Genomic DNA, 26,048 nt, shown 5'->3' on the forward strand with positions numbered 1-26,048 from the left:
ATATCCCACAACACCTCTCATCCCTCCTCTATCAAGTTGTAAACTTACCTTATTTGACATTGATTTTGACTTGAATGGAAAGTACCAGTTGTAAGAGCTGCACACCAGACCGGGTAAGGATGGCAGGTTACCTGCATAAGGCATGTTACAAGTTTGAGCCTTGCCTTGGATATTCTCCCATAAGCCTTTGGCATGTTGGGATTTGCCCATACTGCCCAATATCTAACTGCATGGCAGCATTGCCAGGGGAGGCTCTGGGTTATGATAGGAACTGGATAGTCGTGTCTTTTCAGATATAAGCTTCAATTTCTTTGAAGGTGAACCGAGCAAGTAGTTGGTGAGACGAGGCTGAATGCAAATCATTCACTGCTTTATTTCATAGCACATGAATGTGCAACAATAGTTATAATCACATTCACTTATTTCAATCAGTACAACTTGTCATCCAAAAATGAACATGCTATACTTCCTTACATCAATGGGTACAGTAGTGTAGTGGCATAATGTTACCAGACTAGTAAGTCAGAGGCCTGGATTAATAATCCAGAGACTGGGAATTCAAACCCCACCATGGTAGTTTGAGAATGTGAATTAAGTTTTTTTTTAAAAGCTGTCTGATTGCTACAACCCAATTGGTTCAACTAATGTCCTTTGGGGAAGGAAATCTGCTGTCCTTGCCCGGTCTGGCCTATAGGTGACTTTAGCCCCACAACAATGTGGTTGATTCTTAATTGCTCTCGGAAGTGGCCGAGCAAGTGGAATCAAACTGCTTTGGTTTATGAAGAAAGCCTACCACCACCACCTCAGGGCTTCTAGGGATGGGCAGTAAATGCTGGCCTTGCCAGTGACATCCACACCCCAAGAATGAATGAAAAAAGTTTATAGTAGTAATAGGTAATGCATCATTTCCACAGTATTACTAATTAATCAGTTACATACCTTGTTTAGAGTGACTATTGAGTACAATCCATCTCTAAGCCCCACACTTTATAATTTTAGCCAAAAACCCACTGGAAACTATGTTCAACTAGCAACAAACTATGCTAATCAAGCTTAAGAGAAAGTTCTGCAACTGTTGTTGTTGACCTTTAAAGATAATTGAACAGTACTTCTAACCTTTTGACCTGCATTACTCAACACAATCTGGCTGCTTCTGGCGGTTGATAGTTCAATAGTCTCAGCAGCCAAACAATTGAATTCTGAGGAGCGTTTGATCATCTAGGTTTCTTATACCTTCAATTAACAGGACAAACCTTTCACAACCTGCGGGTATGTCGCCACTTAAAAGGCAATGAAGTGCTTGAAGTGTAAAGCAGGCAAATGCAGCAGCAAGGTCCATCAAACAGCAATGAGATAATTGACCAGATAACTTGTTTTTAGTAGTGTTAGTTGAGGGATGGATGGTGGCCAGGACACCTCCCATGCTCTTCTGCAGATAGTGACATGAGGCCCTTTGCATCCATCTGAGAGGGCAGATGGGGCCTGATCTGAAAGACAGCACCCCCAACAGTGCAGCTCCCTCCCAGTACTGCACTGAAGTGTCAGCCTAGATTATGGGCTCAAGTCCTAGAGTGGGGCTTGAACACAGGACCTCCTGACTTGGAGGCAAGAATGCTAGCGCTCGGCCAATCTTCATTCCTAATCAAAATGGCTTTCCCACTGTATTTCAAGATGCACATTTCCCTCTTTGTCCAGCTGCAGGATTCATGCTCGCCTATGGATCAGCAGTGTTCCTTCCTCTGCTCATTTTGCACAGTCCTGGTGGTAATTGTCAAAGAGCAGAAAGAGAGAGAGGGGAAAGAGAGATCTCCCTTTGAAATTGCAATTGTTACTATGCTTGACTTTTTCCTCCTGCACGGTTCTTGGGCGATGATGCCTTCCTAAGGTAGAGGAGCCTACTGTCCCATTCACTGTCTGGGTTCATGTGAAGAGTGGTCATTTTGGTGAAATACCATGGGGAAATGGTCCCCAAAGAACATGACCCCAGCCAAATTGCCTTCCGAAAAGGAGAGAAGTGAGATAATTATAAAAAAATCTTTGCTTCCACATTCTGTATTTACCCAGTCAGACACATTTAACAACCTGCCATGACCCAGGACTCCTCCCTTCACATAGGCTTGGTGTAGAGCAATTGTAAAATTTTGGGAGCTGGCCTATCAAAGATTCAGTCATTTTAAGACTGGATTTCTGCTTTTAAATAGTGACCAAATGAAGACCAAACTCCTGCAACACTGAATTTTTTTTTTTGATCATTCATTATGAAACTTGCAGTCCAGTGATGCTCCATAACACGAGGTTGCAACATGCAAAGGTTACATCAACTTTTTACAAGTACCAGAGAGAATCTGGCAGAATGATCCTGAGCAGGCAAGAGGGACATTGGTGGAGGTCTGGATTTAGTTGATTGAACTCTCATCAGTCCATTTAAAGTCAGTCAAAGTTAAGGTAAGAAGGCATAGGCATCGGTCATGAACATGGACACACCCACACACACCTGCAATTTACTGGGAAATTTAGCTGTGATTTGATCAGTTTTCTCCCAGTGGTTATAAGAGTCGACAGCAAAGCCATACAGCCCAGAAAGATGCAGTCCCTGGGCTCTGCTAAGTTGCATGGTCGCCTGGAAGGGGTACTAAATTATCTTCAGTGCCCTCGTTTTGGAGGGCATAAAAGCCAGGAGGATTTTTTTTTAATTTGTTTATGGGATGTGGGTGTTGCTGGCAAGGCCAGCCTTTATTGCCTATCCCTAATTGCCCTTGAGAAGGTGGTGATGAGCTGCCTTCTTGAACCGCTGCAGTCCATGTGGTGAAGGTACTCCCACAGTGCTGTTAGGGATGGAGTTCCAGGATTTTGACCCAGCGACGATGAAGGATCGGCGATATACTTCTAAGTCAGGATGGTGTGTGACTTGGAGGGGATCTTGGAGGCGGTGGTGCCCTTGTCCTTCTAAGTGGAAGAGGACACAGGTTTGGGAAGTTGCTGCAGTGCATCTTGTAGATGGTACACACTGCAGCCACGGTCCGCCGGTGGTGGAGGGAGTGAATGTTTAAGGTGGTAGATGGGGTGCTAATCAAGTGGGCTGCTTTGTCCTGGATGGTGTCGAGCTTCTTGAGTGTTGTTGGAGCTGCACTCATCCAGGCAAGTGGAGAGTATTCCATCACACTCCTGACTTGTGCCTTGTAGATGGTGGAAAGGCTTTGGGGAGTCAGAAGGTGAGACACTTGCTGCAGAATACCTAGCCTCTGACCTGCTCTTGTTGCCACAGTATTTATGTTTCCACTGCTGATTGCTACCAGTGACCCCTGCTGGAAGCATATGCATGGATTCTCTCCACAGTTGAATAGTCTACCAGTGTGCATTGTCTAAGCATACATCGAAGCAATGGCCCATTGGGTGAAGTAACAAAGAAGGCATGGGATCATACCCCAGCAGGAAGTCACCACCTTCAGAAGAGGAGAAAGGAAGAGGGGGAATGAAAAAAGAATGTGAAAATTCCTGGAATGTGCTGAGCTAATGGTAGTAGCCCAGGGTGGATTCTCCCTCCTGGGGAGGGTTGTTAGGCCTCATTTGGCTTGAATTAACATCAACAGCCACACATCCCAAAGTTTATGGAGCAATATTACTGGCCTTTGTGAGACCTGTGGCATTTGGGCTCTTGTCTTAATGACCTCAAAACCACTTCACTCTCCTGGCATTCCTACAAAGGTGATTTAGTGAAGGAATGCCTATTTTAAAGGTTAAAGGGACAAAACATCTCCGAAGGTTAATTATGAAATATGTCTTGGTCATTTTATAAAGTCTTTACTCAACTGTTACTTCACAGAACATATGCAACCACGCACATGTACTTTTAATTTTTCAAGCAATTTTACCTGTAACAATAATCTGTCTGGAAATTACCTAAACATCTTATATCTACTATTAATAACCATATATCCATAATGATATGTAATAATTAGCAAATTATTTATTTGAATTATAGTTAAATCAAGGAAGGAAATGCCAGTGAGAGAGTTTAATCCTTTCTGATTACTCTTCGAATTGGTTACTCATTTAAACCGATCTTAACAGGACATATAATAAATAAAGTTGACTGAATAAACAATGGGTGTGATCTGTGCCCCTTGTGATAGACTGTGTGAAAGAAAGATTTAAAATTCTGGTTAGAAGGTTTACATTACCTAAACGCTTGCTTAAATTTATTTTGTTAAGACTGCTAGAATGACATTTGTCTGACTTTCTTTCACACAGTCTCTCCTTGGCTGCACAATCACATTTTTATTTTATTTCCTATTTCCTGTGCTATATATTAGGCAAGAGCTCTTCCTTTTTACTATTAGTGGCCCTCCTGTGGCGTCGCTCACCATAAGGGCATGTATTTTATAATGATAGCAATGTTACAATGCGTTATGTAATATATAGTATTCTGGAAAGTACCCAGTGGGCAAAAACGTTATCGTCTGTGGACTATTACCGTTCAGAGATCACTCAGATGGAAAACAATCCGGAGAAATATTTTGAACAGTCAGTCAATTCCTGCTGGGTTTTTTTCTGATCTTGGGGAGCCAGCGATTTATAAGCATCTGCCAATCTACAAAGAAACAATTACTCTCTAACTAACCGCCGGATCTGTCTATTTAGAGCATTTAGATCTGCTTGGCTTAAAGAGTAGCACTTACATATAGTACCACCTCAACGGCAGAATAATACATTGTAGTTACATGCCAAGGTACTCTTGCCTTTATAAAACAGTGTAGCCTTTGATTCACCACGAACAATGGCGTGAGTCTTTGGCTTAGTGGTAGCGTTCCCACCACTGAGTCAGAGGGTGCAAGGGTTCGAACCCTGCTCCAGACAGTCCTGGCGAGTGGAGGCCAGAGCTCCAGTTCTGAATTCTGGGTCGACATCCAGCAGGATACTCGCGTCCGGTGCCCCTCTCATCTCGTCCAAGGGAGTAGCCAGGCACTCCCCACCTACACCTCACCGACTACTGCGCTTCAGTTGGCTGCCAAGACACCCAGTGCCTTGAGGTGACGTGCTCTTTTTTAACCTTTTAATTTCTGCTTGTGCCCCGCCTCCTTGGCGGGGTGCCATTCTGCCCAGATGGCATCGAGTAGCCTCTGAATACGGCACACCCAGAAACATCTTAAGAGACTCCCATCAGGCAAGGAGAAAACGTGGAGCACACTCATTTGGAGCCAATATAATTCCCTGAAGCTATCGTCAAGTGTTTCCGAATTCTTTTCCATTTTCCCTGCTCTATTTTGATATTGGAAATCATACACTCTCAAGTAGTAGAATAATATACAGTGGACACTTACCGAGCAACCCAGATCATGCAGGGAATCCCAGGCATGAATTTATCTCCTGCCATAACAAACTACAGGAAACTCTTTTTTATCCGGCACCGACGGGACCGGCATGGTGCCGGTTGATCAAAAAGTCCGGATTACAGAGAGGTATACTTACTAAGGTACGAGAGCCCCGTACACGGCCACAGGTGCAGGAGCCCCGGTTACACGGCACTTGTGCAGGAGTCCCGGTTACTTGGCCACAGATACAGCAGTCCCTGTTGCACGGCAACAGGTGCAGGAGCCCCGGTTACACAGCCACAGGTCCAGGAACCCCGGTTACACGGCCACTAATATAAAGTAAAACTTACCTGAACCACCTACTGAATTTTGCCGGTTAAGAGAGAGTTTCCTGTATAGTGCCAATATCCCGGCCCAGTACATTTCTAGCAGTCCTAGGATACAAGTTCATGCCTGGGATTCCGCCACAGCAACTTCTAGATCTGGGTTGCTCGGTGAGTGTCCACCGTACGTTATTCTACTACTTCTGAGTTTCTTGCTCTTTGTGGCTCAGGGGTTCTAAGGCCAAATGCAGCACCTCTAGCACTCTCCCCAGGTGAGATCAACCAGCTCAGCACAGACTGGGATTTAAACTTAAGAGTGTCGTGCACAGTTCCGGTCTCCATATTACAAGAAGGGTATAGAGGCAAAAAATATTTAGAAGGATGATACCACAACTGAGAGGTTATAACTATTGGCAAAGATTGAACTCGCTGGGGCTCTTTTCTCTAGAGAAGAGGGTCTTTAAAATTATGAAGGGATTTGATAGGGTAGGCACACAGATGTTTCCACTTGCAAGATCCTGCAAATCCATTGGCAGGATAGGCGCACCAACGTCAGTGTTCTTGCTCAGGCCAACATTCCCAGCATCGAAGCTCTGACCACGCTCAATCAGCTCCGATGGACGGGTCACATTGTCCGCATGCCCCATACGAGACTCCCAAAACAAGCGCTCTACTCGGAGCTCCGGCACGGCAAGAGAGCCCCAGGTGGGTAGAGGAAACGCTTCAAGGACACCCTCAAAGCCTCCTTGAAAAAGTGTAACATCCCCACCGACACCTGGGAATCCCTGGCCCAAGACCGCACAAAGTGGAGGAGAAGCATCCGGGAAGGCGCCGAACACCTCGAGTCTCTTCGCCGGGAGCAAGCGGAAGCCAAGCGCAGGCAGCGCAAGGAGCGCATGTCAACCCAAGCACCCCATCCACCTGTCCCTTCAACCACCATCTGCCCCACCTGTGACAGAGACTGTAGGTCCCGCATTGGATTAATCAGTCACCTGAGAACTCATTTTTAATGTGGAAGCAAGTCATCCTCGGTTCCGAGGGACTGCCTAAGAAAGAGAGAGAGAGAGTTTCCACTTGCGGGGAAATCTAAAACTAGGGGCCATCAATGTAAGACAATAGCAAAATACTGCGGATGCTGGAAATCTGAAATAACAACAGAAAATGCTGGAAACACTCAGCAGGCCAGGCAACATCCGTGGAGAGAGAAACAGAGTTAACGTTTCAGGTTAGAAGGGTCTCCGGCCTGAAACGTTAACTCTGTTTCTCTCTCCATGGATGCTACCTGGCCTGCTGAGTTTTTCCAGCATTTTCTGTTGTGGCCATCAATATAAGATAGTCACTAATAAATCCAATAAGGAATTCAGGAGAAACTTCTTTACCCAAAGAATGGTTGGAACGTGGAACTCGCTACCACAAGGAGTAATTGAAGCGAACAGCACAGATGCCTTTAAGAGAGAGCTAGATAAGTACATGAGGGAGAAAAAAATAGGAGGATATGCTGATGGGGTGAGATGAAGTAGGGTGGGAGGAGGCTCATGTGAAGTGTAAACACCGGCACGGACCAGTTGGGCCAAATGGCTTGTTTCTGTGCTGTACATTCTATGTAAAACCTGGTCGAGATGGTTCAGTTCCATGTGGGGTGGTGTATCTACTAACTGAGCCATCAGAGTAATCCAAAAATAAAAACAAACCTCGCGATTTATCAACTAAATCAACATTACTTGTAACAGAGCATAACAGTCTCCGCTTTCCTCCTTGTTTGTGGTAATTCATCTTCTGCCGAGTATTTAGGAATCAACTGGAAGTCAATTCTTTGAAGTTGCCACAATGTAAGAAACAACACTTTTTAAAGTTAGTTCTTGCGGCTCCGAGTGCCCCCGCCCTCGCCTCCCCTCAGGATCTTGTGCGCTTTGCCGTTACATTTTTAGAACAAGTTGAGCTGAAACTCACAATACAAAAGCAAGTTGACGAGTAACATTATGCAGAGCCCCCTGAAGATTCACTGAGTCTTTAATAATTCGAATTCCATCAAAGATCTGTCTTGATTAAACAATAATACTCGTGCCTAATGTGTTTCAGACTCCTTTTTCACTGTCAGCCCTGGCGCCTGATAAAGTTTCTTTAAAACAATATACAGAGAAGTGACTAAATTTATGATTTGTAATACTTCCTTTCATTTTCTGCAGGGATAATGCCAGAGACAAGGAATTCCTAAATCTCTTGTAACGATCGTTGTTATAATAGTATCTGGTATCTTGATAGATAAGGACATTTCAAGAATGCATCTGCGCATAACAGACTCTATCGAGGGCAACTATAAAGTTATACATTAGGATGCCACTGTGTCCAATTGCTTCTGACACTGGCTTATTCTAGTATGATTGATTGCTTCTGGTTTGCTATAAAATATAATATTGCGTATCCTCTTGCGCCAGATCAGATCCTACTGCAAAGTCAGTCTCATTCCCTGTTTCATTTTCACATTTTCCATTTTGGAGAGGTGATCAGAGGGTAGAGGTCCAGGCTCCAGAGTGCAACACCAGTGTAAATGTCCCCTAGCATTTTCGGGGACATTTTGAATATTTATCCAAACATGCTTTCACGTTGGGTGGGGGAGGGTTTGATCTGTAATATCTCGCTCTGTAATTCTTGTTACGTAGCTCAGCAGCTCTGGAGAAGAAAAAGAAAGGCTTGCATTTATATCGCACCTTTCACGACCTTAGGACATCCCAAAGCGCTTTACACCCCCAATGAAGTACTTTTTGAAGTGTTGGCACTGTCGTAATGTGGGAAACACGGCAGCAAATTTGCACACAGCAAGCTCCCGCAAACAGCAATGTGATAATGACCAGATAAATCTGTTTTAGTGACGTTGATTGAGGGATAAATATTAACCAGGAAATGTATACTTGCAATTAGTGACTGAAGCACAGCTGAAAATCAAATTGTCCTGGCTAAGACTCCCGTAAATATTTGTGGCATGGTGCTTTTAGCTTCATACCATTCGTTATCAGCTCCTCGGAATCAGCACTAAAATGCAATATTAAATGACGCTACTAAATTGTCAAAGAGCTGAGCCCGTTCTGCCAGACGACTGAGGTCGGAAAATTTTTTATTGACGAAGAACGCTTTTGTTTATAGTGAGCGAGGAGAGCAAGAGTGGAGCTGGGTCAAATCACACTCACAGCCATCGCTCGGCACGCCCAGCAGTTTGAATGGCGCAGGCTGCAGTTGAATTTCTCGAATACCAAAGATACGTCTCAAATTCGCCAAACCATAGGAGGGCGATTGTGACACCGAAGAGGATTTCCACCCTGTTAGGCAGAGCTAGATTTCCTATTGGCAGCGCCGGCAGAAGTTGCACTGTTGCCCCCTTGCTGGCATTTCTGTAATTAAAGCACAGAAATATCAGTGCAGCTGGCTTTGTGTATCGAGGTGGCCATCTCTATTAGTTACTGCTGGTGTGCAGTGAACGACAGAGGAGAGAAATGGCAAGTATATTTTGCTTGTGGCTTCGTTCCCCTATTTCTTTCCTTTGTTCTCTTAAGGGTGTATTTACACGACAAATTTAGCGCCACAAACATGCGGGGTAATTGTGTTTCAGCCGTGGCTCAGTGGGTAGCACCCTTGCATCTGAGTCTGAAGGTTGTGAGGTCAAGTCCCACTCCAGAGACTCGAGCACAAGATCCAGGCTGAAACTCCATGCAGTACTGAGGGAGTGCTGCACTGATTGGAGGTGCTTTCTTTCGGGATGAGACATTAAACCAAGGCCCTGTCTGCTCTCTCGGGTGGACATAAAAGATCCCAAGACACTATTTTGAAGAGTAGGAGAGTTCTCCTCCCCCCCCCCCCACCCCCGACCCCCCAACCACCCCAGGTGTCCTGGCCCATATTTATTCCTCAACCAAGATGACTGCAAGAGATTATCTGGTCATTATCGCGTTGCTGTTTGTGGGACCTTGCTGTGCACAAATTGGCTGCCGTGCTTCCTACATTACAACAGTGACTACACTTCAAAAGTACTTCATTGGCCGTGATGTAAGAAAACTACTAGGCACTTGGCCTAAGCGTTAAACAAAGCTTTAATCAACTGTTTTACAACATGGAGGTCTAGTTGTGTCCTTCACTAGTTCCTGTTAAGAATGTCCTGCGCAAACTGGGCCCGTGCCCGAGTATTTATAGTCTCCCTGGACAGCGCCACCCGTAGGCCGCTCAGTATTATTTCATAAGTCTTTCTTTCATGAATGACTGATTCATGTCAGGCTGTAAAGCGCTTTGAGCATCCTGAGGTTGTGAAATGCTCTGTATAAACGCAAGACTTTCTTTAATTTTCCAAGTTCAGTAGGGAACCTCAACATAGAATGATACAGCACAGAAGGAGGCAATTCGGCCCATCGTGCAAGTGCCGGCTCTTTGAAGGAGCCGTCCACTCCCACTCCCCTCCCCTTTCCCTATAGCCCTGCAAATGTTTCCCCTTCAAGTATTTATCCAATTTCCTTTGGAAAGTTACTATTGAATCTCCTTGCACCACCTTATCAGGCAGTGCATTGCAGATCATAACAAATCGTTGCGTAAAAACATTGCTCCTCTTCTCGCCTCTTTTTTTTTGTCAGTCACCTTAAATCTATGTCCTCTGGTTACCGACCCTTCTGTCGCTGGAAAGAGTTTCTCCTTCTGTCAACGTATGATGTTCTGGCAACCGGTGAGGTTCCCCACGCCTGCACATGGTCAGACGGAGTCGGGTCAGAATTCTGACACCCCCTCGTACTGGAAACTCAAATCCGCAACGCCACCCACAGCAGCTGACGTTTCAAACCCGATTGGCCGCGGTGTAAATGCCCAAAGCAAACGTCAGAGCAGTTCGCTCTCAGGTTCACTGTGTGCAGTGTGTAAATGCTCCCTAAAGGCCCGGTGTTTAACCCAGCCCGTCGGGTGCGAATGGGGCAGACAGGTGGTTGTAATGGCGGTTGGGGAATTTGCGCCGTGCTCCCAGCGCGTTTGCTTCCACCGCCATTTTAACTGACGCAGTTCCGGCAGCATGGAGGCTGCCTGCCACAGGCAAGCGGGGGCTTAATTAAACGGTGAAAGTGGCGGCCTGGCAACAAACAACGGCGTCAGCACTCAGTTTGCGCTACAACTCACGGGAGGCCCGCACGAGGACAAAGCGGTGACAGCTGGCGTGAGGCAGCAGTGTGGTCAGAAGAGGCCAGGGTCAGTTAATTTTTGGAAGGGTCCCTTGTGGGGTCAGCAGGACCAGGAGTGCCCGTAAGGAATCCTTGGACCTCCTCTGCTGCGATCTTGCCTCTTCCTTCCCTGACCGGCATCCGTTCTTCAAGCACCACCCCACCCCCTCACCATCTCCCATCCCAGCACATACCTTACGCCGGGGTCATTTCCTTTGGTTCCCGGTGGCGTCCAGTTCCCGCCCCAAATTCCCAATCCCGCCTGCCGGCCTTGACGTCATTCCCACTGGCGTCGGGCAGGAAACGAATCTCAAATATTAAGATGAGGCCCGGGAGTTAAAATGGCCACGGGCTCACGCCAACCAGTCCGTGGGAGGGGGGCTTCCGCCTGCCCTGACCCCACTCCCCACCCCTGCCCCGTATCGAACCGGCCCCAACTTAAAATCTGGGCTTAAAAGCAAAGCATAGCGCACTGAATTGAGATGGATCCTACTGCGGACAGATTTCCATTGCCATTTACAGAGGAGAGTCCTGGATGTTGGGTATAACTCTGGAAGAATGGATTAGACCTGCAGTAATTGAGCTGATTAGGTGACAAGAGCTTCTTCGGGGGTGGGGGGGGGAATAATTTAAACCTGGTTAACACACTAACTAGTTATATGGTGGAAATAACTTACCAAAAGCATATCCCAATCACTTGAAATGTGCTGCAGCTTTATGTTTCTCGAACCTATGTGTACTTTATCTGAAGGACACTGACTACAAATGAACAGTTTAAGGAGTGAGGAACTGGTGAAATCACAGCAAGACCAGTTGAACAAAGCATATAGGACTCTTGACAGCTCAGATAGAAACCAAATTGCCTTAACATGTACCAGTTCCAGATGGCATGTTGTAAATACGATCCTGATGTGCACCGTGCAAAGACTTCTAGTAAAAAACTGACCATATAATTGCAGCTGTGCTGCTCGCCTAATGACCCAACAGGTTTATCAGAGCATAAGAACATAAGAAATAGGAGCAGGAGTAGGCCATTCGGCCCTTCGGGCCTGCTCTGTCATTCAATGAGATCATGGCTGATCTTCTGCCTCAACTCCATTCACCGGCCCTATCGCCATATCCCTTGATGCCCTTACTAGTTAGAAATCTATCGACTTCTGTTTTGAATATACCCAATGACTGAGCCTCCACAGCCCTCTGGGGTAGAGAATTCCAAAGATTCACCACCCTCTGTGTGAAGAAATGTCTTCTCATCTCAGCCCTGAATGGCCTACCCTTTATCCTGAGGCTGTGGCCCCTGGTTCTAGACTCACCAGCCAAGGGAAACATTCTCCCAGCATCCACCCTATCAAGCCCTGTAATAATTTTGTCTGCTTCACTGAGATCCCCTCTCATTTTTCTGAATTCAAGAAAGTAAAGGCTTAGTTTACTCAATCTCTTCTCATACGACAGTCCTGCCATCCCAGAAATCAATCTCATGAACCTTCGTTGCACTCCCTCTATGGCAAGTATATCCTTCCTTAGGTAAGGAGACCAAAATTATATACAGTACTCCAGGTGTGGTCTCACCAAGGCCCTATATAATTGGAGTAAGACTTCTTTACTCCTGTACTCAAATCCTCTTGTAATGAAGGCCAGCATACCATTTGCCTTCCTAATGGCTTGCTGCACCTGCACATTCACTTTGAGAGACTCATGTACAAGGACACCCAGGTCCCTTTGAGCATCTGCATTCCCCAATCTTTCGCCATTTAGGAAATACTCTGCCTTTCTGTTTTTTCTACTAAAGTGAATAACTTCACATTATATTCCATCTGCCATGTTCTCGCCCACTCACTGAGCCTGTCAAGATCCCCTTGAAGCCTCTTCACATCCTCTTCACAACTGACACTGCCACCTAGCTTTGTATCATCGGCAAATTTGGAAATGTTACATTTAGTCCCCTCATCCAAATCATTGATATAGATTGTGAATAGCTGGGTCCCAAGCACCGATCCTTGCGGTATGCCACTAGTCCCATCCTGCCATCCTGAAAAAGACCCGTTTATCCCTACTCTTTGTTTTCTGTCTGTTAACCAATTCTCAATCCATGCTAGTATATTAACCCAAATCCATGTGCCCAAATTTTGTTCACCAACCTCTTGTGTGGGACCTTATCGAAGACCTTCTGAAAATCCCGATACACCACATCTACCAGTTCCCCTTTGTCTACTCCACTAGTTACATCCTCAAAGAACTCCAATAGGTTTGTCAAACAGGATTTCCCTTTCATAAATCCATGTTGACTCTGCCCAATCTTACTATTAGTTTCTAAGTGCCCAGTTATTGCATCCTTTATAATAGATTCCAGCATTTTCCCAACTACTGATGTGAGGCTAACAGGTTTATAGTTCCCCGTTTTCTCTCTCCCTCCTTTCTTAAATAGCGGGGTTACATTTGCTATCCTCCAATCTGCAGGAACCGTTCCAGAATCTACAGAATTTTGGAAGACGACAACCAATGCGTCCACTATCCCAATGGCCACCTCTTTCAAAACCCTAGGATGTAGGTCATCCGGTCCTTGGGATTTATCAACTTTTAGTCCCATTAATTTTGCTAGTACTGTTTTTTTACCAATAATAATTTCTTTAAGTTCCTTATTCTCGCCACACCCTTGGTTTTCTCGTATTTCTGGGAGATTTTTTGTGTCTTCCTCCGTGAAGACAGAAACAAAGTATTTACTTAATTTCTCTGCCATTTCCTCATTCCCCATTATTAATTGTCCCGTCTCTGACTGTAAATGACCTACATTTACCTTTGCCATTCTTTTTCTTTTCATATACCTATAGAAGCTTTTACAATCCGTTTTTATAGTTTTCGCTAGTTTGTGGTAGCATTGCTGGTTAAAGAAGGGATTAACATAATTGTAAGGAAGGATATTAGCTCTGATGATATGGAATCTGTATGGGTAGAACTGAGTAATATCAAGGGGCAGAAAACGTTAGTGGGAGTGGTATATAGACCTCCAAACAGTAATGTGGAGGTTGGGGATGGCATTAAAAGGGAAATTAGAGAAGCGTGCAATAAGGCCACAGCAGTCATCATGGGTGACTTTAATCTACATATAGATTGGGCTAACCAAATTGGTAACAATACTGTGGAGGAGGAATTCCTGGAGTGTTTACGGGATGGTTTCCTGGACCAATATGTCGAAGAACCAACCAGAGATCAGGCCATCTTAGACTGGGTATTATGTAACAAGAAAGGATTAATTAGCAATCTTGTTGTACGAGGCCCCTTGGGTCGGAGCGATCATAATATGATCGAATTCTTCATTAAGGTGGAGAATGAAGTAGTTGACTCAGAGACTAGGGTCCTGAATTTAAATAAAGGAAACTACGATGGTCTGAGGCGTGAGTTGGGTAGGATTGATTGGGAAATGTCACTCAAAGGGTTAACGGTGGATACGCAATGGCAAACATTCAAAGACCACATGGATGAACTACAGAATTTGTTCATCCCAGTTTGGTATAAGAACATAAGAAATAGGAGCAGGAGTAGGCCAATCGGCCCCTCGAGCCTGCTCCACCATTCAATAAGATCATGGCTGATCTGATCCTAACCTCAAATCTGCTATCACTCTACATCTCTCCCATGTGATCTCCTGGGAGAGGCGAAAAACCAGATAAAAAACCCAATGGCCAATTTGGGAGAAAAAAATCTGGGAAATTCCTCTCCGACCCATCTAGGCGATCAAAACTCGTCCAGGAGATCACTGTCCCTATATTTTCTACAGTACTTACCTTCTGTAAAAAGTGATCTCCACCCCAGCCAGGAACAGGAATAGAACCATCTCCTGAAATCTAACACATAATTAGAACACAAGAAGTAGGAGCAGAACCAGGCTACACGGCCCCTGGGCCCGCTCCGTTACCCACAGGGCCATGACCGTTCCGAACATAGACTCATGTCCAATTTCCTGCCCGCTCCCCGTAACCCCTAATTCCCTTTACTTCTAAGAAACTGTCTATTTCTGTTTTAAATTTATTTAATGATGTAGCTTCCACAGCTTTCTGGGGCAGCAAATTCCACAGACCTACTACCCACTGAGTGAAGAAGTTTCTTCTCATCTCAGTTTTGAAAGAGCAGCCCCTTATTCTAAGATTATGCCCCCTAGTTCCAGTTTCACCCATCATTGGGAACATCCTCACTACATCCACCTAATCAAGCCCCTTCACAATCTTATATGTTTCAATAAGATCGCCTCTCATTCTTCTGAACTCCAATGAGTAGAGTCCCAATCCACTCAACCTTTCCTCATATGTCCACCCCCTCATCCCTGGGATTAACCGAGTGAACCTTCTTTGTACTGACTCGAGAGCAAGTATGTCTTTTCTTAAGTATGGACACCAAAACTGTATGCAGTATTCCAGGTGCGGTCTCACCAATACCTTGTACAACTGCAACAATACCGCACTGTTTTTATATTCTATCCCCCTAGCAATAAAAGCCAACATTCCATTGGCCTTCTTGATCACTTGCTGCACCTGCATACTAACTTTTTGAGTTTCGTGCACCAGGACCCCCAGATCCCTTTGTACTACAGTACTTTCCAGTTTCTTGCCATTAAAATAATAACTTGCTCTATGATTTTTCCTGCCAAAGTGCATAACCTCACACTTTCCAGTATTGTATTCCATCTGCCAAATCTCTGCCCACTTACTTAGCCTGTCTATGTCCCTTTGCAGGTTTTTTATGTCCTCCTCACTCACTACTTTCCTTCCCATCTTTGTATCATCTGCAAACTTTGATATGTTACACTCTGTCCCCTCCTCCAAATCATTAATATAGATTGTAACGAGTTGGGGACCCAGCACTGACCCCTGCGGAACACCACTAGTTACTGGTTGCCAATCTGAGAATGAACCATTTATCCCAACTCTCTGCTTTCTGTTAGATAGCCAATCCTCCACCCATGCCAGAATATTAACCCCAATCCCATGATTTTCCTTCGCGACTTCAATGCCAGAGTTGGAAAGGACACAGACCTCTGGGGAGGTGTGATCGGCAGAGAGGGGGTAGGGAAAGTCAACTCTAACGGTATCTTCCTCCTGACGAAATGCTTAGAACATGGCCTTGTCATAACCAACACCTTGTTCCATCATAGAGACAAGTACAAAGCTTCATGCAACAACCTCACTCCAAGCACGGTCATCTACTGGACTACATCATCATCCAAGCGAGAGACCGCAAGGATGTCCGCATCACCCGCGCCATGACAGGAGCTGACGACTGCTGGACAGACCGCCGCCTAATCCGCTCTGTCATCTCCATCAACGTAGCCCCAAAACAGCGGCGGCAACAGAAGCAATACCGCAAGAAAATCAACGCTGGAGCACTTAAAGACCCTGCTAAGAAAGCCCTATGCAGCCTGCGCCTCACAACCAACCTGACGACTCCTAGTGATTCAGAGACACAGAGTGTCCACAGTGCCTGGTCTGCACTCAAGGCCTCCATAATCAGCACCTGTGAAGAGGCGCTCGGTCACTCGACCAGGAAACACCAAGACTGGTTCGACGAGAATGACCCGGAGATCAAGGAGCTAATAAGCTGCAAGCGCAAGGCATTCCTGATCTGGAAACAGCAACAGAACTCGAGAGCAAGAAAGCAGCTCTACAGATGCCTGAAGGCCGAGGTCCAACAAAAAACTCGCGACCTAAAGAACAGGTGGTGGGTGGAGAAAGCTCAGGAGATCCAGCAGCTAGCCGACAACCACGACGTGCGTGGATTCATTAGCGCAGTCAAGACCACCTATGGCCCAAGCACCCAAGGTCCTACCCTACTGCGGGCCAAGAATGGAGAGGTACTCATCAAGGACAGAGAGGCAGTCAGTGCCCGCAGGAAGGAGCAATTCAAAGATCTCCTTAACCGAGACGCTGTCTTCAACGCGAGTGTCCTCAACTCCATCCCGCAGCATGCTACCCACCACTATCTCAGCACAACCCCAGCCCGGCATGAGGTTGAAAAGGCCATCCGACAACTGAAGAACAGCAAGGCCTCAGGAGCAGATGGAATCCCTGCCGAGGCGCTAAAACATGGCGGAGAAGCACTATTGGCGCGAATACATAAACTCATTTCTCTTATTTGGAAGGAGTAGAGCATGCCAGGGGATCTCAGAGATGCCGTAATCGTGACCATCTTCAAAAAAGGTGACAAGTCCGATTGCGGTAATTACAGAGGAGTCTCCCTGCTGTCTGCCACAGGGAAAGTCATCACAAGAATCCTCCTCAATCGCCTTCTCCCAGTGGCCGAAGAGATCCTCCCAGAGTCACAATGCGGATTCCACCCACTTAGGGGCACAATGGACATGACCTTCACCGCGCGTCAACTACAAGAGAAATGCAGGGAACAGCACCAACCGCCTTCGACACCGTCAACCGTGAGGGATTATGGAGTGTTTTCCTCAAATTCGGCTACCCTCAAAAGTTTGTCACCATCCTCCACCTGCTTCACGATGACATGCAAGCCATGATCCTGATCAATGGATCCACCACAGACCCAATTCACGTATGGACCGGTGTCAAGAAAGACTGTGTCATCGCACCAACGCTCTTCTCGATCTTCCTGGCTGCAATGCTCCATCTCACCCTCAGTAAGCTCCCCGCTGGAGTGGAGCTAATCTACAGAACAAACGGGAAACTGTTCAACCTCCGTCGCCTCCAGTCCAGATCCAAGGTCATCCCATCTTCTGTCATCGAATTACAGTATGCAGACGATGCTTACATCTGCGCACACTCTGAGGCCGAACTCCAAACCATTGTTAACATCTTCACCGAAGTGTATGAGAGCATGGGCCTTACACTAAACATCCATAAGACAAAGGTCCTCTACCAACCTGCCCCCACCACACAGTACTGCTCCCCAATTATCAAAATCCACGACAAGGCCTTGGACAACATGGACCACTTTCCATACCTCAGAAGCCTACTGTCAACAAGGGCAGGCGTCGATGACCAAGTCCAACACCGCCTTCAGTGTGCCAGTGCAGCCTTCGGTCGCCTGAAGAACAGAGTGTTTGAAGACCAGGACCTCAAACCTGGCACTAAGCTCATGGTCTACAGAGCAGTAGTGATACCCGCCCTGCTGTATGCTTCAGAGACATGGACCATGTACAGTAGGCACTTCAAAGCACTGGAGAGGTACCACCAACGCTGCTTCCGCAAGATCCTGCAAATCCATTGGCAGGATAGGCACACCAACATCAGTGTTCTCGCTCAGGCCAACATCCCCAGTATCGAAGCTTTGACCATGCTTGATCAGCTCCGATGGACGGGCCACATCGTCTGCATGCCCGATATGAGACTCCCAAAACAAGCGCTCTACTCGGAGCTCCGACACGGCAAGAGAGCCCCAGGTGGGCAGAGGAAACGCTTCAAGGACACCCTCAAAGCCTCCTTGAAAAAGTGCAACACCTGGGAATCCCTGGCCCAAGACCGCACAAAGTGGAGGAGAAGCATCCGGGAAGGCGCCGAACGCCTCAAGTCTCTTCGCCAGAAGCAAGCGGAAGCCAAGCGCAGGCAGCACAAGGAGCGCACGTCAACCCAAGCACCCCATCCACCTGTCCCTTCAACCACCTGTGACAGAGACTGTAGGTCCCGCATTGGACTCATCAGTCACCTGAGAACTCATTTTTAATGTGGAAGCAAGTCATCCTCGGTTCCGAGGGACTGCCTAAGAAGAAGAAGTAAAATTGTAGTAAGACTTCTTGGGGGAAAAATTCGGTTGATTTGCGCCTCCCGTTAGTGCTGTAAGAGGGCCCTAACGGGGCGCAAAGCAACTAGCGCCCGGGTGCGGCGCCGCTGACGCCTCCCGCAAAACTCAGTGGGAGGTTAGTGGCAGCGGTAACCGATAGCGCCCCACTGCTTGCGCCCCGGCCGCGATCTTCGGTAGCGCCCATTGACGTACCGCCGGACGCTATGTGCCACTTGCCAGCACCTGCCCTCGTTGCTGTCCCCAGCCTCCTGTGCAGCCCCCCCTGGGTGCGTTCTGTCAGCCCGGCGCTCCTCTTGAGTGCCGGACTCTTTTGCTGGCACGCCGATCCCTGATGGCCCAGCTGGGCCCCTGGTCGTGCTGCGCGAGGCCCCTCCCCTTTGATAAGGGGTGGGAGGCCTGCAGTACCACAGCACGGAGCGCTGCGATACTCACTCAGCACCCCAAGAGGGAGGAGGAGCGCTTCCAGTGGCACCCCACCTCCCTCTTGGGGCGCTACCAGTGAAATTTGGGCATGGGGCACTAACTTTTTCGGGGCGCTAAAAGGTGAAGTTAGCACCCCAAAGGGAGCGTGACCCAATTTTGCCCCCCTTTACTCTTATACTCTAATCCCTTTGTAACAAAAGCTAACATACCATTTGCTTTCTTAACTGCTTGCTGTACCTGCATGTTAACTTTTGGTGATTCATGTTCAAGGACACCCAGGTCCTTCTGAATGCAAACATTTCCCATTCAAAAAATATTCTGCTTTTTTGTTTTTCCTACCAAAGTGGATAACTTCACACTTCCCCACATTGTATTCCATTTGCCATGTTCTTGTCCACTTAATCAACCTGTCTATCTCTCTGCAGCCTCTTTGCGTTCTCCTCACAGCTTACTTTCCCACCTAACTTTGTATCATCAGCAAACTTGGATACGTTACACTCAGTCCCTTCATCTAAGTCATTAATATAGATTGTAAATAGCTGAGGCCCCAACACTGATCCTTGCGGTGCCTCGTTAGTTACAGCCTGCCAACCTGAAAAAGTCCCGTTTATTCCTATTCTCTGTTTTCTGTCCATTAACCAATCCTCAATCCATGTTAATATATTACCCCCAATACCATGAGTCCTAATTTTGTGTAATAACCTCTTGTGTGGCACCTTATCGAAAGCTTTTTGAAAATCCAAATACACTACATCCACTGGTTCCCCCTTATCCACCTTAGTAGTTACATCTTCAAAAAAACTCTACCGGATTTGTCAAACACGGTTTCCCTTTCATAAAACCATGTTGACTCTGCCTAATCATATGATTTTCTAAGTGCCCTGTTACCACGTCCCTAATAATAGATTCTAGCATTTTGCCTACTGCTGATGTCAGGCTAACTGGCCTATAGTTCACCGTTTTTTCTCTTGCTCCTTTCTTAAATAGTGGGGTTATGTTTGTTACCTTCCAATCCTTGGGGACTGTTCTAGAATCTAGGGAATTCTGGAAGATTAATACCAGTCCATCCACTATCTCTGCAGCTACCTCTTTTAAAACCCTAGGATGCAGGTCGTCAGGTCCAGGGGATTTGTCGCCACTTAGTCCCATTAATTTCTCCAGTACTATGTCTTTACTTAAACTGATTTCTTTAAGTTCCTCATTCTGTCTGGACCCTTGGTTCCCCATTATTTCCGGAATGTTTTTTGTGTCATCTACCATAAAGACAGTTACAAAGGCGGCGGTTTTGCAGACCAAGGCGGGTCCGGGGCGGTCGGGGTCAGTGTCGCGGTCCCAGCCCACTGTCTGCTGCAGCCTGCTCTCTCCAAGTGATTTTTTGTTGATTATGGAGGGATTCACAGCACACAGGGAGGTTCTCTTCCCTTCCCATCGGCGGAAGAGACCTCCCCAGGAGATCAACACAGCCTGGTTGCACACTGCACAGGAGGGCACAAGCAGGGATGTGGTCAGGAGGACCAGGCTGCAGTGGCGCAAACCGTTCAATGATCTGAGCAGATCACGAAATATTACTGCCAAGCCACACGCAACCTCATCCAGTTGTGCCACTCATCATATCCTCATCACTCTGTCTTCCCTACCCTACTCCTGCACATCCTTACTCCCACCAACTTACCTTGCACCTCCACCCAACCCTCTCTCTCTACATTATCACTTCCCCATCTCACTAGTCACCCGTCACCCTCACCCTCAACCTACTGCAAGCATACAAACTAACAACACACAAGGGTAGGCACTTGGGTGGTTTAGCCAATGTTCATGTGAAGTTTCTGTTAATGTGTTGTCAAACATTGAAATCTATATTTTCAACACTTTACCTTATTGGACAGATCAGTGCTCACCTTTGGAAATGTCTTAGCGAGTTCCAGTGAATGTTGAGACATAACTTCTGTAAAGTCTGTGTGTTCTAGTTGTAATTAATAACACACAGGCTACAAGATTAAAGTTCAACAGGTCTTTACTGGTTGGAGGTCAGGACTATATCTGAAATACATCTTACTACACAGTGCTTATATACCGGTGGTCACCACCGGTATTACGTATACAGCAGCCAGAGAAAGTAGTACATCTCTTAAGGTGGAACAGGCTTAAGTTCTCTTAAGGTGGAACAGGTTACATACACCACAATCCTCCCTTTTTAGCTTAATAGTCATATCCCCATTTAACATAACATCATAACATATATACATATATAACTTCAGGTATAAACAGTTCAAAGGTTCAGTCTCTCAGGAGGCCTTCTGATTCGGTCTGGATAACGCCTTTCAGTGGTCTCTGATTCTTGTTGCTGAGGTGACTCTGCTTGTTGGTTCCCTATGCATTGGACGTCATCATCAGGTACAGTCCCTGCCGAGGTAGATGCTTCAGGTTCATTAACGTCTTCCACAGTTGTCTCTGTCGCAACCATGGGTTCGACTCTTGCTCTTGATTCTACCAGTTGATCCGCATGACGCCTTATCACATTGTTACCAATATCTACTGTGTACATCAGAGGTCCTTGTCTGGCCCGAATTGTTCCGGGCTGCCATTTTTCGTTTCCATAGCCCCTTGCCAACACTGGTTGTCCTACTTCGAAACTTCGAGTGGACTTGTTATTAATATGCCGGAACTGTTTGTTTTCCACTTCCCTCCGCACATTTGGTTTTAACAAGTCCAACCTGGACCGCAACCTCCTGTTATAAAACATCATGGCCGGACTTTGGTTAGTCACTGCATGAGCGGCGTTTCGATACGCCATTAGGAAATTGTCCACCTTGTGCTGTAGCGGAATCTGATCATCGTTCATGGCCTTTATTGCCTTTTTGAATGTTTGGACAAATCTCTCGGCCAACCCGTTTGTCGCCGGATGATATGGGGCAGAGGTATAATGTTTCACCCCATTCTTCTTTAAGAATTTTTGGAATTCTTCCGACACGAACTGTGGTCCGTTGTCCAAACAGATCTGTTCTGGCAATCCGTTCCTTGCGAATATTGTTCTTAACACCGCAATTGTCTTTTCTGAAGTAGTGGTATTCATCTTGATCACTTCTGGCCATTTGGAATGTGTGTCCACTGCAACTAGGAACATGGAGTCCATGAATGGACCAGCAAAGTCAATATGTACACGTTGCCATGGGGCTGAAGGCCATTCCTATGGGTGTAGTGGTGCGATCGGAGGTGCATTTTGCACTTTTTGGCACCCAGTGCAGCTTTTCGTCAACTCCTCTATCTGTTGGTCAATACCCGGCCACCATACATAAGCCCTAGCAAGACTTTTCATCTTAACTCCCCCCAGATGACCTTCATGCAGTTCTTTTAGAACTCTTTCCCTTAACTTGGGAGGAATAATCACTCTTGTCCCGTACATCAAAGTACCATGGCAGACGGACAGCTGGTCTCGCCTTGCCGAGAATGCCGGTAACAGAGGATCACCACGTGTTGGCCATCCTTTCACTGTCGCCTCGTAGACTCTGGACAGTGTCGGGTCGTTCCTGGTTTCTCTTTCAATACTTGCATTGGTGACTGGTAAACACTCGATGATGGTCGAATGAAATAACTCAACAGGGTCAACTTTCGTCGTTTCTTCTTCTTCAGGTAGTGGCAGGCGCGACAGCCCATCAGCATTGCCATGCTGCTTCGTACCTTTGAATTCTATTTGATATTGATGTGCCCCTAGGAAAAGGGACCATCTCTGGAGACGCTGTGCTGTCATCACTGAAACACCCTTCTTAGGGTTAAAAATGGATACCAACGGCTGATGGTCTGTCAGAAGTGTGAATTTTTTGGCCCTGTAGGTAATGATTAAACTTCTTCACTCCCCATACAAGGCTGAGAGCCTCCCTATCGATCTGCGCATAGTTGCGCTCAGCGGAGGTCAATGATCTGGATGCAAACGCGACTGGCCTTTCCATGCCATTTGGCAACTTGTGTGAGAGTACTGCCCCAATACCATATGGAGAAGCATCACAAGCCAACCGAATAGGCAGTGTCGGGTTGAAGTGAGCCAACACTTCCTCTGAGGTGATCAATTCTTTGCTTTTGCGAAATGCCTTCTTACAGTTTTCGCTCCATTCCCATGGTACCCCCTTCTGTAAAAGAGCGTTTAGCGGGTGCAGTACCGTGGATAGATTTGGTAGAAATTTATGGTAATAGTTAATCAATCCTAGAAACGACCTCAACTGAGAGACATTATCCGGAGCGGGAGCCTTTACAACTGCCTCTATCTTGTCAGGAGACTTATGAAGCCCCTCCCGGTCAATGACATGACCACAGTACGAGATCCGCTTCTGGAAGAACTCGCATTTCTGCCGATTAACTCTAAGTCCATACTCTTTCAGTCTGTTGAGCACCAGTTCCAAGTTTGCGAGGTGTTCTTCATCACCATCACCTGTAATCAGAATATCGTCCAGGTAACATTGTGTGCCTGGAATTCCCTGTAATACCTGCTCCATGGCCCTCTGCCAAATTGCTGGAGCCGATGCCACTCCAAAAACCAGTCTATTGTACCGGTACAAACCTCGATGCGTGTTGATCGTGAGGTATTGGCGTGACTCTTCTTCAACCTCCATCTGCAAGTACGCCTGCGCCAGGTCTATCTTGGTGAAGTGTTTCCCTCCAGACAACGAAGCAAAAATATCCTCAATCCGCGGAAGCGGATACTGCACCGTGTGAAGCACCGGATTAACGGTGATTTTGAAATCTCCACAGATGCGAACCTTCCCTGGTTCTCCTGGCTTGTTGCTCGAAGGACGTTTCATAGCGGGAACAATGGGCGTAGCCCACTCACTCCAATCTACCTTAGACAGTACACCTGAACGTTCTAGCGCTTCCAGTTCCGCTTCTACAGTAGGTCGTATTGCATAGGGTACAGGTCTGGCTTTAAAAAAATTTCTTTGTGCATGTTCATCAATCTTGATGTTTGCCGTAATTCCTCTCAGTGTTCCCAGTCCCTGCTGGAACACCTCTTTAGCATCATCCAATATTCTGGACAATCGTTTAGGTTTGACATCTGTTTCCCCGGAATCTACCGTTAGTGCCTTCAAGGAGTGCCAGTCCATATTCATTTTCCTAATCCACTCCCATCCCAGTAGTGGTGGACCTCCTTCAGGTAGCACATATAAGTCCATTACTTGGCTTTCTTCGCCCTTGTGGACCACTTTTACCTCTATCTTTCCGACGGGGTACACTCTTTGCCCCGTGTAGGTTTTCAATATAATCTCCATATCCCGTAGGGGAATATGTTGGAATAACCTTTTGCAATCTTTCTTATTCATGACCGTCAATGCCGATCCAGTGTCCAATTCCATCTTTACTTGGACTCCTGCTATCTGAAGGGTGACCCAAATTGTCTGGAGATCTGCATCCTTACCAACGTTGTGTACTCTTAAGCTACCCAGTTCATTACTGCTAGCGTCTGAATCTGACTTCTGTTCGGTCGAACTGTTCTTTGTCACCTTGTGTACCTTTATGTATTTTCCTTGCGGTGACTTTTTGTTGCTGGTCTTCTTTCCTGACCGGCATACTTTAGCTATGTGGCCAAGCCGGCCACACGTTCTGCATTCTTGGTTTTTAAACCAACACTGGTTCTGATCGTGCGTTGTCTTTCCGCAACAATAACATTTTACAGTACTCAAACCCAATTTATTTGTACTGAGTTCCGGTGACCGTAGCTGCATTACTGCCGTGCCTCTCGCTGCGGCTTCGTGTGCTGCTGCCATAGTGACCGCTTTCTCAAGCGTCAGCTCATTCTCCTCGAGCAATCGCTTTTGTGTATCTTCTTTTAATAAACCACACACAAATTTATCTCGTAGCGCCTCTGTCAATCTCGTTCCGAATTGACAGTACTTTGCTAGCTTACGCAATTCCATTAAATATTCAGCATTGCTTTCATCCTTCAGCTGCCTTCTGCTGTAAAATTTAAATCGTTCCGCTAGCATCAGCGGCGTGGGGTTTAGGTGATTTTTCAGGACAGTAACAATCTCCTCGAACGTCTTATCCGCCGGTTCATCTGGTGATACAAGGTGTTTCAATTGCCCGTATGTCTTCGCACCCATTAAGTTTAATAATGTTAGTGCTTTCTCTGCATCTGGGATTTTATTTGCTTTACAATAATTTTGTATGCGTTCTACATACATAGCCCAATCTTTGATGTCGCTATCAAAGGTATTAATGTTCCCATGTTTAGGCATCATTGCAATTTAATTTATTTTTATTTTTATCCAAGATGGCGGCTTCCGCGCTCTTTTCTTCGTCCTCCGCCTACAAAATGGCGGTTTTCCCGTGCTTGGCGGTCTTCACCCTTCCCCCGACGCTGTCTCCGCTTCACCGCGGCTCTCGCGCCTTCAGTTGCCCCCAGACGCTGCGCCTTTTTAGCCCGAATGCGGCCCGGCCCTTATCACCAGCCGCGATCGATGTCCCCGCACTGCGCCTTTCGGCCCGAATGCGGCCTGGCCCTTATCTCCGGTCGCGATCGATCTCACCGCCCTTATTCCTCCATCTTCCCTCCCTGTCTGTACAGCCAACGTGGCCGATTTTCTGGTCGCGTCGCTGCCCGGCTTACCCACTACCGAGGTAGAAAGAAGATAGCTGACAGCCGCTGATGGAGGCTTCGAGTTCAGGGTGTCTTCTGCACTCTGGTTTCTCGATGTCTGCCGCGCGACGTGTCTTCCAGCAGGGTGATGAGGGTGGAAACCTCTCTTCGACGTCCGTTCAGTGGACGAAGCCGCCGTGGATATAACTGCCGCAGGGTAAGAATCTGACTCGTCGCCACTGTAAAGCCTGTGTGTTCTAGTTGTAATTAATAACACACAGGCTACAAGATTAAAGTTCAACAGGTCTTTACTGGTTGGAGGTCAGGACTATATCTGAAATACATCTTACTACACAGTGCTTATATACCGGTGGTCACCACCGGTATTACGTATACAGCAGCCAGAGAAAGTAGTACATCTCTTAAGGTGGAACAGGCTTAAGTTCTCTTAAGGTGGAACAGGTTACGTACACCACAACTTCCCTCCCAC

This window comes from Somniosus microcephalus, chromosome 15, assembly GCF_052327205.1.
Source record: "Somniosus microcephalus isolate GS21.2 chromosome 15, FLI_Smic_1.0, whole genome shotgun sequence".
Lineage (NCBI taxonomy): Eukaryota > Metazoa > Chordata > Chondrichthyes > Squaliformes > Somniosidae > Somniosus > Somniosus microcephalus.